The sequence below is a fragment of the Pseudopodoces humilis genome, chromosome 5, assembly GCF_049639895.1.
Source record: "Pseudopodoces humilis isolate 2021_Gansu_Grassland_sample_001 chromosome 5, ASM4963989v1, whole genome shotgun sequence".
Taxonomy (NCBI): domain Eukaryota; kingdom Metazoa; phylum Chordata; class Aves; order Passeriformes; family Paridae; genus Pseudopodoces; species Pseudopodoces humilis.
The window spans coordinates 25,449,925-25,464,563 of record NC_142204.1 but is presented as its reverse complement, the minus strand read 5'-3'; the positions used below and the strand labels follow the sequence as shown (position 1 = coordinate 25,464,563).

The 14,639-nt window shown below is 44.4% G+C and overlaps 1 protein-coding gene across 4 annotated transcripts in view; it reads left to right on the top strand.

Annotated features, from left to right (window-relative positions):
* Positions 1-8,848: 8,848 nt before the first annotated feature.
* The window catches only part of TCF20 (transcription factor 20), a 129,525-nt gene continuing 123,734 nt past the window's right edge, over positions 8,849-14,639 (top strand). For all 4 annotated transcript variants that reach the window (XM_088055433.1, XM_014256664.2, XM_005527681.3 and 1 more), the window contains exon 1: positions 8,849-9,087. The gene's annotated coding sequence lies outside the window, so the exon portion shown is untranslated. The remainder of the gene's footprint in view (positions 9,088-14,639) is intronic.

The window sequence follows — 14,639 nt, the reverse complement described above, 5'->3', positions numbered from 1 at the left end:
GCCTGAAGGCACAGGTAGGAAAGACTACGGAATATAATTTATATAATATTGGTATAGCTACTTTGTAACAGAGATTTGTTCAGGGAAAAGGCAGTCATTTGATCTTCTTGTTGTCATTTGGTCTTTCTGTCTTACCTGGCTCTGTGGCCCATGAGAATAGGTGCAAAAAATGAGTGTTGCTAGCAAGAGGAAATGTATTCATTTCTAAGTGTTAGGCAATTGGGAAAACAAAAAAAAAAAAAAGAAATTATGGATCAGTTTCACCATCTCCACAAATATGAGAAGTGGTGACTGGTTTATTGTGTTCACCCTATACATTTTGCTTTAAACTGAATGGTGAGAATGGGTTCCTCTTAAAAACTGTGTCTCTAAGGACCTCAGCTCCACTTGTTTCCCCCAGCATGGTGCTGTTATGCACAGAGAAGGCTCCCTGGTTATAGTGGTATAACCTTTGGTTCCCAAGTGTTGAATTATCCTTTTCTATTGCCAGGATTTCAGGGAAGTGGAGAGCTGTTATCAAAGTAAGCAATGGCATGAGGTGGAAATGTACTGCCTGCCTTCCTCTAAAGGAGGTGCTGTGTTAGGACTAGGATCCTTTGCTCTCTTGACCAGACATGAGCCTTTGGTCCTGAGAGTGCATTGCTACAAAGGGCGTTGGTGACACTGAGGTCATCTATTCCCTTTAAATGGACTCCTTCATAAATCCTTTACAGCAAATCCTCATTTGATAAGGCAAAAACCAGGGTGCACTTGAGAGGTTTGTTGATTTGATCTTTTTCTGCAGAGGACAAGCTCTTGCATGGGTACAGTTTTGTCACACAAAACAGGGCAAACTGTATTTTGCCTTTATCTGCAGACAAGACCTTACAGTAGTGGATAATGCCAGTGAAACATATGTCCAAAGTGTTCTCCTTCATCACTTCTGTCTTCTCTTCCTTAGCCTTCTCAGGGGTGTCTCTACTGCGAATTATCTCTAAATACCCAGCTGGGGCTGGTTTTTTATCAAGGGAAGTGCTTGACTGAACGGCACCCAAGAAAAATGGTTACTATGGCTCTAGTTTGCACTGCTGTCCTACCCAGCAGTGCCCTACAGATGTGCGAGTCTGGGCCAAGGGCAGGGGTCTCTTGTTTCGGCTGGGCTGTCTCTTGGTAAGACTTGGTGTTCTTTCAGCCCTTGGCTATGCTATATTATGACCCCGTGAGACAAGGATTTAGGGAAGGCAGTGAATGAAGCCACCAGATGGTGCCCTAGGTCCTCTCTGCTCTCTCTCCTGTCCCCTGCGTGCCCACATGCCCCCGCCAACTTCTTTGGTGACCCCCAGACCACAGACTCCCTAGAGGTGGGCAGCTACAGCCATGCAGAGCATCCCTGGCTGTGACTGTCTTCTGCCCCTGGGGCTGGTGACTCTGACACGTCTCAAAGGTCTGCACCATGGCCCAGGTGCCACCAGCACCTGTGAAGAGATGGGGACAGGACAGGCTCCCCTCGTTTGCATCCATGACGTCTGGAGCAATTGCTTCATCAGATATCAATGTCTTGGCCCATGTGAGGGACAAGAGAGTGGCTGCTGACACCTTCACTGGGTCAGAGTGGCATCTGAAATGCAAAATTAGCCAGCCGTTTGGGGCTGCTTGAAATTGCCACCACTTTCTTTCACCATTTGGAAATGGCATCTTATCTTGGGTTTGGGAAAATTTACTGTGTGTCTGTGGTGAAAAAAAAACCTTTGCACCATATGCTGCTTCTCTTCTTTGTCAGGAAATTGATGAAGGCTCAGATATTGCTCTTCCTGTGGTTTGGGATTCTGTGGTGGTCAAGATTTGCAATGCACAGTGAATTACTGTTGAGAGTTTGTACAGGAAAAAGGAGCAGCTCAGACAGCACCAGTGATCTCCAAGAGAAGAGAAGAAAGTGAACCTTCAGTGCCTTCTCTTGCTTGATTCTCGGGCAAGCCAGGCTCTACTTACTGTGAGGGATGAAATGTTTTTCTTTCTTAATGATAAAGCAGAAATGAAGATTACTATTAGTAACTAGTATGTCACTAGGTCCTTCACTATTAATAACTAGGCCTGTAAACTGCTGGAATGTGTTGCGAGCTGTGAATCTTCAATGTTCACAGCATCTGTGCATCACAGAGCTGCCACTACGCAGCTGCCTGGGGACAAAGTGTGATGGTGCCCTGACAATAGCAGGCAGGTTCCTGTGGGAAGTGACATGGAGGAGAAGCTGCTTCTGAGGGAAGGACTGTTTCAGCAGGAGGGGAGGGCTCTGGTTCCAGGAGAAAATCTTTCTCACTAGCTGATGAGCATCTCCTAGAGCTCCTCTTTTTCTTCAGGTTTTTGAAATATGTGCATTGTGTTGTATCGCTCTGGGCCACATGAAGATTTGGATATACAGCTGGTAGGGCCAGGTAGGTCAGCCACCCTGCTTTAAGGAGTTAGAATGTAATTATCCAAATTGGAACAGGGTGAACATGAAAAAGCTAACATATGGGCTTCTTCAAAACGTTATGTCTTTTAATAACCTGTCAGGGCCTCTGGTTTCTATCCCATCTGAAAGATTCATCTGCCTACAATTTTGTGCAATGATATCTGAGCACTTCCAGGGGTAATAATTGTAACCAAAATACCTGTGGCACAGTGAGCTTCCCTCTCTTGTGAGAGAATTAGTGCTGTAATGCCCATAATGGTGCTTTTGGCACTGACATGTACTATTAAAATCAGAGGTTTCAGAAGTTCTTGCAAGGCTCAGTATGTCATTTCAGACTCATGCATGGAAAAAATGGAGGCTTAGGAGCTTAAATGACTTTTCCAAGACTGATGCAGAGAATCAGAGGTGAAGTTAGGAACAGAATTCAGGTTTCTGTGCTCTTAATTCTATCAGGTTGTCCAGGAAGAAGCCAGTAGCAGGGTAAGTAAGAGCTGCTGAGCTACTTATAGTTTTGGGAAAAAGAAAGTTTCTTCCTGAGTCACCAGCACTGGGTTCTGGAGCACTTCGCTTTTCATTTTTGATTTCTCATGCAGGTATCAATAACACTTGCATCTGCCTAGCTGAGGTAGCAAAGCGGCAGAAGTTACTCCTCTCTTTTACAGAGGCATCCACCATTTTGGCAATAAGGAAAGATGAGATCCAAGTTACCATAGAAAGTCTAAATATGTATGCCCCAATTCTCCAAATAAATGTTTACAGAGGGAATGTGCTGAGTTATTGCTCATCCAACCCATGAAGTCTTTCTGATTGCTGAAGAAGTTCCTGAGCTCATGGAGAGGAAAGCAAATGACTGCAGCTGAGTTGCAAAGGCTCTCTCCACTCCCAAGGAAGGGAGGCAGGGAAGTCCCTACCATAACAACAGTTAGATGCTGGAGGAGGAGGTGTGAGGAGAGGTGATAATGCTGATAATTATGTGAATGGAAATGCTTGCCATTCTTTTTAATGTCTAAAGGAAACCACAGTTTTGAAGTGATGTAATTCCTGCTCAGTTGGGTTGTTTATTCAAGCAGTGCAATGCTGTGCTGGCACATGGCAGAGAGAAAGCAAAACTTCATCTTGGCTCCTGCTCTTAGGATTTCTGTACACTTTCAGACTCATTCAGGTGAAGGCAGGGTGTGAATCTGACATAAGCTGCTCTTCCAGCATGGCCCTCTATACAGACTGGCCTTTTGCTAAAGAATGTGCAGAAGGTAGATGGAGGTTCTGAAGGAACCACTTTAATAGAAGAAATTCTAACTGTTCTCCCCAAATATTTAAAATCCTGCTGTCCATAAAAATCAGGTTAGCTATTTTGGGTTCTTGCAGAGCAAAAATAAATCCAGCATCTCTCATTTCCAGTTATTATAAGTCACTAGATATCAATTCTTAATTGCTTGATTAATCTTGAATTTTCAGAGCTGACAGTGCCTGTCCGAGCATTTAGACGAGAGCTACATTTAAAAGAAAGGAGAAAATGCTTCATTTTTCTTATTTTTTTCCTTTTGTTTAGGCATGGTCTGCAAGGTAAGAGCATGAAATTACAAAGATTTGTAACATATGTTGTCCTGAGAAAGATGGACCATTAAGCAGAGTGCAAACAAAACAGTCACAGGTTTGTGATAAACTAGGGGGGGTGATGAATTAATTTTAGCATATGCTTCAGCAATTCCTTACAAGATTATATCAAATATTAGTACACTTGCATTTGCTGTATATTTGTGTGTGTTAGACCATGTTTTTCAATTACATAAATAAGCAGAAAGGTTTTCGTCATGAAGATCGTGACATTTCTATGTAGAGAAAGACAATTTAAGGTCAACACTTAAGGGGGACTATACCTTTGTGTGCTTTGTGTATGGATGAACTGATAATGATTGCAGCACATGCCTCCCTAAAGGGTGGTGTTAAAAAAATATAGACCAAATTTAAAAAAAAAAAAAAAGACATTCAGACTCCCTATAGAACATTTATAAAATTGTTTGGGCTTTCTTTTTTTTTTTTCCCTATTTTTATTTCCCCCCAGCAATGAGTGTGTGGCACATCTGGACTGAGTAGTGACATGGTGTATCAGCCCTTGCTTTGAAGCGATATATTATACTGTCAGGTATCCTTTTCTGTATGACAGGCAGGGTAGAATATATGATGGCACAATGTGATGTAAAGGTGTTATGGGTGAAAGCTTTCCTGTGTTACATCTTATCTTGGTCTCATCCTTCTAATTATGGAATAGTAAAGATTTTTTTTTTTCATTCTAATTAACTGCTATATCTGCCACAGACCTCGGAAGAGGTTAGGGCTGTCCAAGACATCTATTCAAAGGTCTGTGTAATCCAAATGAATGTATATTAAAACATCACTGCTGGCTTTTTTTTTTCCAGATGTTGAGACAGTGACATCTCAAGGAAATCATAGTGATAAAAAGGGGGAAATTCTGACAATAGACCTTCCCCCCTGCAGCCCCTCTGAATACAAGACTCCATCCATGGTTACCCATATGGTTATTTTGGTCTACAAGTGCCTCCAGCAATGGTGTGGAGGAGAGAGATTTCCATGTACTGGGCTGAGACCTATTGCTCTGCAGATGTCCCAGTCAGTGAGCAGTTAAATGGTCCCAAAGGCATATTTTCCTCATGTAATCCTTTCCTGCAGTCAGGGTTTCTTTAGTGATTTCTTGTGTGCTTTGTTCCATAGTCTTGTGTGAATCAGGTGATGGTAGCTCCTGTGGGATGCTATCTTGCAGTCTTGTAGATTAATGTTTCCTTTACTTAATTTACTTTATACCATTTATACTCACTCAGACAACCCTAAACAGTCTTTCTCACTCCCTGGTGCTTCTGCGCCCCTGAAGTTCTCATCTGCAATTCCCGTGATGCTCTTCACAGTTGTTATTTGGCCAACCTACACATGCTGTAATCCCTTCCAGCTTTTTATGTTCCTCTTTTTTTATTTCCCTCCAAGTTGTTGACATCTAGCTAGCACTGTGTTGTCCAGAACTAAACATGTCTTCGAACTGCGGTCTCACTACTATATTAAAAAATGGGACTATTGCCTGTATCTCTGAGAAGAGGTCTCTGCCTTTACAACCCCAAATTAAATTAACTGCATGATTTTTGCTGCCATATCACATTGCAAAAACATATTAAATCTGCTGTCTACTGTCTCCCCGAGGTCTTCTGGCATTTCTGCTTTCAGTGTCTGAGCACAGATGATTCCTCTCTTCACCTCGGTTTCTGTCATTCAGTAGCTTGTATGTTGTACCTACTGCCTTTGTAGACATGTGGGATCATTCAAGGTTCCTCGTTGGGGAACAGCAGTGTGATTCCTTACACATAAGTAAATTCCCTCTATTTTTTAAGCATGAAATAGTCTGTCTCCGCCATTTCCCTTCCAAGCTGTCCTATGATAATCTGCCTCAGCAATTAAAAGGCGTGTTACTCTCTTTGGTTTCCAGATTTTCCTATTTATAACTGTATAGAGCGCTGGCCTGTATGTTAATAATCTGCCACAATCTGTTTGAACGTCCCATACTGAGAATCACAGGTTGAAACTCTTTTTCTGGAAAAGGAAAATGCTGTTCTTTCCTTAGGAAGTTTCTGTCCCAAATGTCAAGAATATGGATTAGCTTTTCTTTGGTGGGGAATGACATAGTAAAATGTTGCTTTGTGCGGGAGACTGTTTCTGTGGGTGGTGCAACACTCTGAAATTAGCTTCCTTGGGAAATAAGGTCTATCTATCACATAAACTGCCATTGTCCTCATTTTCTGTGGTATAAACACAGAGCAACATAAATAGAGGAAAGGGGATGAAACCATCATGAAACCAAAACTTTGCTCTCTGCATCATTTAAAAAAAAAAAAGGAAAAAAGAAAGAAAGAAAGAAAACCAAACCCCTTTGTATGACAGATGGTAGTCAGATCAGCTAATGCAGTCTTGGAAGGTACTTGGATATTATGTTTATGAAAGCAGTGTAAGAACTGATACAGAAGGGAATACATTTTATCATAGTCTACTTCATAGATAAGAGAATATGGAAGAATCGGTTAAGGCAAAACATTAAAATGGTATTGTAGCCATGATGGTCTAAAGATCCTAGGGAAGCAAGGTTTGTGGTGAAAGGTAATATCTTGTATTAGATCAACTGATAGAGCTAGAAAAAGCAAACAAGCTATTGGGCTCAGGGTCTTTTTATCAGATCTGACAGAAAGCAGCAATATTCAAGCTAACTACAGGTTAGATGCAATTGCTCTTAGCTTAATCTAATTATATTAATCAATTGGACCACTTGAGAAAAAAATAAAAGGAGCACCTATGAAGTGGAAAGGGGTGTAAACAGCAGTGACTGACAGGTGCTGGTTTTCTCATGGATCTCTAGCAAAAGAGGGCTGTTTTTGCGGTGACAAAGGAGAGGTCAGCAGGGAGGCCATAACAGACTAGGCAGGCAACATCTCCCTTAAATCCATAGCTTTAGTATCAAGGGATTATAAGTTTTAATGCCAAGCTTTAGCTTTTGGGAAGGTTTTGGTCTCTTCTGGGGTAAGGAGTGAGGTGTTCATGTTGTTGCTGTCTGACAAATACTCTCCTAACGTCCTTTACTGTCTGACTATGTGCTTGTGAGACAGCAATTATTTAGTTTCATTCACATGGTTTCTGTAGGGGTATCTCATGTGCTGGATGAAATGATGAACTGTAGAGATTTGGGACAAGTACATGCAGGAACAAAGAATTTCGGCAGGTTTGCTATGGCAGGAAGGGCATTGATTATCCTGTCTGTGGAGTGGTACTGATGTATTTCATATTTGATGCTCTGGTGGTATCTGGTTCTATTTTTTATGTTTGCCTCTGTGGATTTGCTTCCTGTAAAGAGTTGCAAAAGGGAGAGCCTGAAGGTTAGGAGGAGGGACATGGGGGAAAAACACTCTTTCAGAGCCAGTAGTTTAAGAGATTATTTTATGTGGATTTTAGCATGGAGTATTATCATCAGCAGGAGCACGTGGTTGCAGGGGAGAATGCTACAGCAGAGACTAAAATAAAAAGCAGAAAAACAGATTGGCAGAAAGCTAATGTGGTTAGAAACTTTGCCAGGCCCTGTTAATTTTGGTAGCATTAGACAAACACCAAATAAACCTTGATTCCTTGAAAAGTTATTTTCCAAAATTGCTGGTTTTGCTGTCATATCTTTATTGTAGTAAATTTGTATATATTTTATGAAAGAGTGACCTTTGTGTATAAAGTAGATTGCCGGTGTTCCCCTCAGAGCAGGAGTAACAGTGTCTGCAGGACTGGCTGAATCTCACAGCCTTTTGTTGTGTTGTGAATGGCTGCTGGTCTTATTGCATCTTCTTTATAGGGCAAGTTTGATGGTCTGTAGGTTCTCACATAGGTGCTGGCTTTTGGGGGGGTTGCATTTTTAATGTCGGCTGTGGTGTCTAGGAAGCTGATGCCCATGGAAGAGCAATGTTGGCATGGCAGGGAAGCTGCTCATTGAATTGGTGGTTGTATATGATGAGGAGTCTGAGCTTTTCTGAGCTGTCTGCATTTTTGATAGAAATGTCACCTGTGTTTCCTCTACAAGGCCCAGCTTGGTGGTGTTGTTTTTCATTCTTGGATTGTAAAGAAAAATGGCATATTGGGGTTTTAAAGATCTGCAGGAAGGTAATCTCTCTCTGCCCCCTACTTAGAGTTTGGCAAACAAAAGGAAATTACTAAATGCTCTCTGAAGAAGAAAGCTGAATGCTTGCTGCATGCTGGAGCAGACACAAGAATTTCAAATGGTTCAAGACCAAAAATACCGAATGTATTAAGAAAATCCAAACCCTTTGGGAGCTGTTAAATACGAAGACCCTAGCTATTGGGAAGTGCCTGGCCTGACCACAGGATCATGGTCATGGGGGGAGTCTTCTGGGACAGCGTCAGGGTCTGTTTCTTGTAGCCGACTACTAGGGTTTTGTCTGTTCAGAACTGTCAAAGGCAGGATGCTGATTTGATCCACTACTGCTATTTCTCAGATCTCTTCTCGAGAAAACGAGAGGTTTTCCTCTCTTTCATTGCGAGCCCCAACTAGAAAGCACATAATTACGTTTTTATTTACTTTCCTGGCTGCTGCGGCAGGCCCGGGCCTGTGCATCAGGGCCCCAAGCGCACGGCCAGCAGCCGCAGGAGGGGAACAAGCTCCCTGCTCGGGGCTCCGCGTTACCACTCCCAGAGCGGGGGTCTGGCGCGGCGGGCAGGACGGCCCTCCCGGCCCCGCCGCCTCCCGCTCCAGGCAGGCAGCGCTCCGCTGCCAGAGCCCTCCGAGCCCGGCCCCGCCGCCGAGCCCGCCCCGCCGCCGGCTCCTCCTCCCCCGCCGCCGCCGCTCTGCCAGCCGCCAGTCGGGCCTGAGACCCGCGCCCGGCTGCGGGGCCTGCGCCGAGGGCCGGCGGAGGGCGGGCAGGGGAGAGCAGCAAGGAGGGGCAGCGGAGACCGAGCCCGCCGCGTCACATGAGCTGACAGGACCCGCTCCCGTTCCCGTTCCCCTCCGCGCAACAAAGACTCGGGAGCTCCTGTGCCCGCCGCGGGACGGGGCGGGGCGGGGCGGGACGGGGCTGCCATGGGACCCTGAGGGCCGCCGGCCCGCACAGGTAAGCGGCAGCGGCGGGGGGGGGGTGGGTGTGTGCGTGTGTGTGTGTGTGACCCCGGTGTGTGCGGCGTTTGCTGGGGGTGTTATTTCCTTTCCACACCCTCCCTCCCTCCCTCGGGTCCCTCCGCCGCCTTCCCGCGTGTGAAGGGCGGGCGGGGACTCGGGCAGTCCCCGCGCGTGGAGGTCTGTCCGTCTCGTTAGTCTCCGGTTCCTTCATGTTATTTCGTTTTTCACGGCAGTCAAACAGTTAAAACTGTGGGGGTTTGTGCGTTGCTACCCCCCTCCTTCCCCTCCCCTAACCCATCTCTTACCTATCTCCCTCCCCTCCCCCCTTATGGACCTCCACGTCCTGACCTTTCTGGCTGTTAAGGATAATATTAAGGTGATCTTTATTTTTGTTAAAGCATTGTCCTGCTTACGAGTGTCCTTTCCCAAGCCAGATTACTGCCGGGCTGGTATGCAGCTCCCTGCCCCCCGGGACTTGCCCATTGGGACAGTGGCTGGAAGTTGTTGACAGCGGCGGGAGCGCACGTGTGCCACACGCTCCTCGAGCCGCCGAGGTTTAGGGCTGGAAATTCCCGCTGGGAGCCCGGGCAGCCACACCGCCGGGGGGAAAAATACCCCAGCAAGGCTGGTGGCTGAGACCTCCGCTTGTTTGGGAAGCCTTCTGTCCGGGTTGTGGGGCTTGCAAGGGTCCCCGGGAGCATAGATGTCGGGCGAAGTTTGTGGGTGGGTGAAGGCGGTCCTGGGGATGTTTGCTGGGGGTGCGGGAGGGGCTTGCAGGGAGCTGGCAGGGTGGCACGGGTGATGGGAATGAGCAGCTGTGGACAGCCTGGGCAGGGTGCTTGGCCCCTCTATTGTGTGTATGGTTCAGTGTGATGCTGCTGAAAGGAGCAGTGTGAGGGATGGTGTGGGGGTTTTTTGTTTGGTTTTGGTTGTTCTTTAAGTGGGGTTTTTTTGGGTAGTTGTTGTGTGTGTTTTTGTTGTTGTTGTTTTGTGGGTATTTTTATGTTGTCGGTTTTTTAAAATCTTATTTTTGGCTTGTGACCCAGTATACTGTGATGTGAAAATAATCTCTCCTGAGCATGGTTAGCATCTTCCTTCTTATGCCAAATGGCCACTGGCTTGAGTTTTAATGGAGGTGCCCCTAAACTCTGGCTCTGTCGGACTGGGAGTGTCCCTGGGCAGAAGTCTTCCTCTGCGTGGTTATCTTGGCTTGTGTGGATGGAGAGGAAAATGCAGTTCCCTTTCAAAGGGAGATGCTTGGTCAGCCTTTATAATAGTCTTAAATCTCTTCAAGTCAAAATTAAACACAAGTAGAACTACGAGGTGAGGAGAAACAAGCTACCTACAGCCCTCTATGTGCCAGGTGCCCGTGAGGGCAGAAGCAGTTTCTGGCAAAGCCATTTGCATTTGAGTGGTATTGCAGGACTATGGTTCAAGCAGTAGGAAAATTTTGGCATGCCAGGGAAGGTGCTGGGCAGTGAGGAAGCCAAGGGTGTATAGCACCTTCCAGTGCAGTTGATGTGTCCTGAGGTGTTTCATAGCTCCTCTCGCTGCAGGGTTTGGAAAGAAATGGGGTGCGTGAGCGAAGAAGTTGGGCAGAAACTGCTGTTTGCCTTGGCTGTTCAAAAACTATGAATTAACCCACATGTGCTGCCCCCACCCCAGCATTTTTAAGGAATTGGTGTCCTTCAGGGTGAACCACATTTGCAAGTTTATGCCTATCTTCATGCAGACTTGGACTTGGAGTTTATTTTTAATGGAAGCCGAACATCTTAAGCAGTGTGACTTCAGCTACAGCAGCAAATGTTCCAAAGCTGGGAAAAACTGTGAAAACAGAGAATACTAATTTTAATTGTGCATTTTTCCAGAACTCCTTCTTTTCTCAAGATTTCTGTCCAACTCTCCTCACTTTACGTGAGTTTCTTGGTCATGGTGGAAAACAGAAGGTAACTTGTCAATGGCCAGCTCAAGTTGTGCTGCTGTGGGCTGAGAATGTGACTGGTTTTTAATGTAACCAACTAGCTGTGTTACAAGGGTCTGATCTGAGACCCTGAGAGTTTGTTTCATGTGGGTCATTAACTGCTGTGGAAGACCACATGATTGTGGATGACAACTTGTGTCTTCACGGAATAGGAGAAAAGGCTGGATTTTTCTCTGGAGTGGATGGGAGGTTTGAAGTGAAAGTTCATCTGTCCCTTCCCTTTAAAAGAATGTACAGCACATTTTTGAAACTGAGTCATCAGGTACAGTTTATTTCAAGTATTTTAAGCTGTTATGAATTTGATGCACTTTGGCCACATGCTCGCTGGAAATTGTTAGACAGTCTTGCTCAGATTTGCCCTGGCTGGGCTCAAAAAGGTGATGAGCGAGTTTCCTTGCTGCAGCCCTTTTAAATATGAGCAGACCTAAAGTATCTTAAAAGGGGTGGAATATTTTGATGTCCTGTGCTCCAGACAAGCTGGGAAGGGAGCATGCAAGGCTCTTGTCCACCAGCCAAGTGTGGATGTGCTATCAGCCTCCCACTGATAAACCAGGGTTACCTTTTGACTCTCTCTGAGCTGTGCTTCTTCAGAGGTGTAGCACAGGATTGGGCACATGGTCTGTGGAGGGCAAATTCCCTCCAAAGTCACTTTGTCATGGAAGTCATAACAAGGATGCACGGATTGAGGAATGATTATTAATGTCTGATGACCTGACCAGGATTGTGTGGTGATACTGAATAATAAATAAAAGGTTTTATGTCCCATAAGCTTGGTTCTAGCTTCAGGATAAACTGCAAGGCTTTTGAAAATATCTGAATTTGATGGCCCTCTGGTAACTGCAAATAGGTGCAAGCATTAATTGCTGGAAACAAGCCCTTAAAAATAAGAACAGACACAGATGCAGGCTGTAGGTAGGAAAAGTGAAAGAGCTAATTGCTATTATTCAGTGTATTTTTCAAATCACGTTTAATCCTGCATATATGATTCTGTGGGTGACCCAGCAGCTCCAGCAGTTTATTCATTTATTTAAAACAGCTTTGTAGTTCACCTTGAAAACCACTTCCTGCCATATGGTTATATTATTTCCCTATGCCACGTTTTTTGCTAATTATCAAGACCATTTGCTTTAAAATAGGTGTTTTTAATTTCACAGCCTTGTCTGCCTCTCCTGCTTGATCCTGCCCTGGAGTCAAGAGGCTGTGTCTGTTCATTCTCCATGGCAACAGGCTATGATTTACTTATTTCAATTTAATTAAAAAGCAGATATCAAATTCTAGGCATTTTATATGTTTCTTATATTAGAAAAATATCAGTGGATCAGTCTCCACAACAGATCTGCCAGTCTCAAAAGTAAAATTCTCGACCTAAGCCACTGGTTTGTTTCTCAGTCCACCCCTTGGAAGAGTTTAGGAGAGGGGGGGAGTGCTGTAGCCTGTCCTCAGGTGAATTTATATGCAGGCTAGAAATGAAGGTCTAAGTCCTAAATTGGTTTTTCAAGCTCTGTGATTGTACAAATACTAGTTTGTGTTAGTCAGGGATAAGGAAACATGGGCAATGACAGGTAGTTGCTGGCTAAAGAGGGGATTAGGGTCAAGAAAGGACCTTGGGGTTGGATGGAGGAGCGTGGTGAATTTACTAACCTATAGGTGTTAGGTTTGGTAGAAAATGGATGGAAGCCGTGTAATTAACTGCCAAAATTAACACTCCTTTTTGCCTTCAATGCCAACACACCAATTTTTAATAGGATTATTTTCCCTTGAAGGGCCTGTTGAGATGACTCAGCCTTTGGAGTACCTGCATGCCAGTGGTGGTTGCTTCCTAGGAGAAGCTGTGCCTGCTGAGTTGTATAACTAGACTCAGGTGCTATTTCTGAGCTCTGATAACGTGTGGAAGAAGACAAGTTGGCTGTGCATTTTTATTAAGCCTTAAGGAGCAGTTATCATCAGAAGAGTGCCTGCACAAAACTACACCTTTGGATTTTTTTTTTCCCCTTTAGTGTTGCTACTCCCAGTGCTTTTTCACAGTCACGACTGGCAACTATAACAACAGGCACGGGTTCTTGCTTCTCCTAACCCTGCCAAAGCCCATGAGGGCATGTCAGAAAACACGGCAACTCTTTCCTGTCTTGCTTATCTGTATCGATTAAAATTATATACAGAGTTTCTAGCCTCATGCACCAACTGGGAAGAGACCCTCTTTGAGTCGGTGAGGTAAGCAGTTAAGCTGTGTTTACTAGTAAAGCGAGCATGTTTGGTCTGTGAGCGGTATATCTGAAATCTCATAATGTTATTCCTAATAATAACAGAATAAACCCAAGCAAAACCTCAAAGCAAGCTTTTGTTTGTTGCTGTGTTTAAGCAGATACATTCAAAGAATTTATATCCAACTGGCAACATTCTTAATCCTTTATTACTGGTTTTACTAGAGTACAGTCATGATCTGTATTCTTTAAGAGTGCATCTGTTCCTCTTGCTTATCCAGCTTTGAAGTAGACCTTGCTGATATTAATTTCTCTATAGCCTGTAACCTCATCTATAAAATGAAGGGAATACTTCATACAGGCAGCTGTGAAGTTACATTTATTGTCTGCAAATTGCTTCTAGTAATTGAGCAGAGGAGGAGGTGGAGAGAAATAGACAGTGGAGTTAATATGGGCTTGTTTTTTTTTTTAATAAAAGAAAAGCATAATTTTTGTTCATATGATGATGTAGAAGCTAATGGGAAAAGAAAAATGCACCCTGAAACTAACTGTTAAGTTTGTAATGAAAACAGACATTTCTTTAATAGAGTGATGAAGGCAGCCATCTTGTTTGATAATAACAGAGTCCAATTTAGAAATAGGGGAGATTATTTTTGGAAATCCTGCAGTACCTCTTGTATTTCTGTCTGATTTGGGTCTGCTCAGTTTTAGTGTTGTTTTTTATCTGCGTGACTGCCTTCATAAATGCTACTGGTATGGACACCTTAATAATAGGTAAAACTACCTGTTTTAAGATTATTAGCAAACACCTCTATTGCAGACTTTTCAGCTAGGCTGCTTGTTTTGTGCTGACCAGTATCCTTGTTGAATGAAGCTGCAATTCCATGTGGGTTAGGATGGATTTTCTTGCTGTGGCTGACCCAATCTAACCACTTGCTCCTCCTAAGAGGGGTGATCATGCCTTGCTCCTGGCTCTGTGGCCATGTTCCTTGCCTTGTGGATACAGCTTGTTCAGCTTTTGGAAAGCTGATCTGTCCAAAACCATAAGAAAGTGAATTGTTTTCTCCTGGGACAGAGAGCTGAACCTGTTCACCAGGTTCAGGCTCGTATCAGAGCTGCCACTAAGGAGGGGCGAGATTTGTTTTGCCAGCAGTGAAAGGTAAGGAATGAAAGAAAGGTGAAAATGGGGCCCCGTTTTTTTGGCAGCAGTGACCTATTAGCCTGGTTCAGTTGTAATGTGAAGCCTCGCCTTCAGCTTTCCTTTTCAGATCCCTCCCTTCCCCCCTGCACCTCTTCTGTCCTTCAGATATACTCATGTGCCTCCAGATGCCAACTTCATTCTCAAGCAGTATTTTCAAAAGGGGG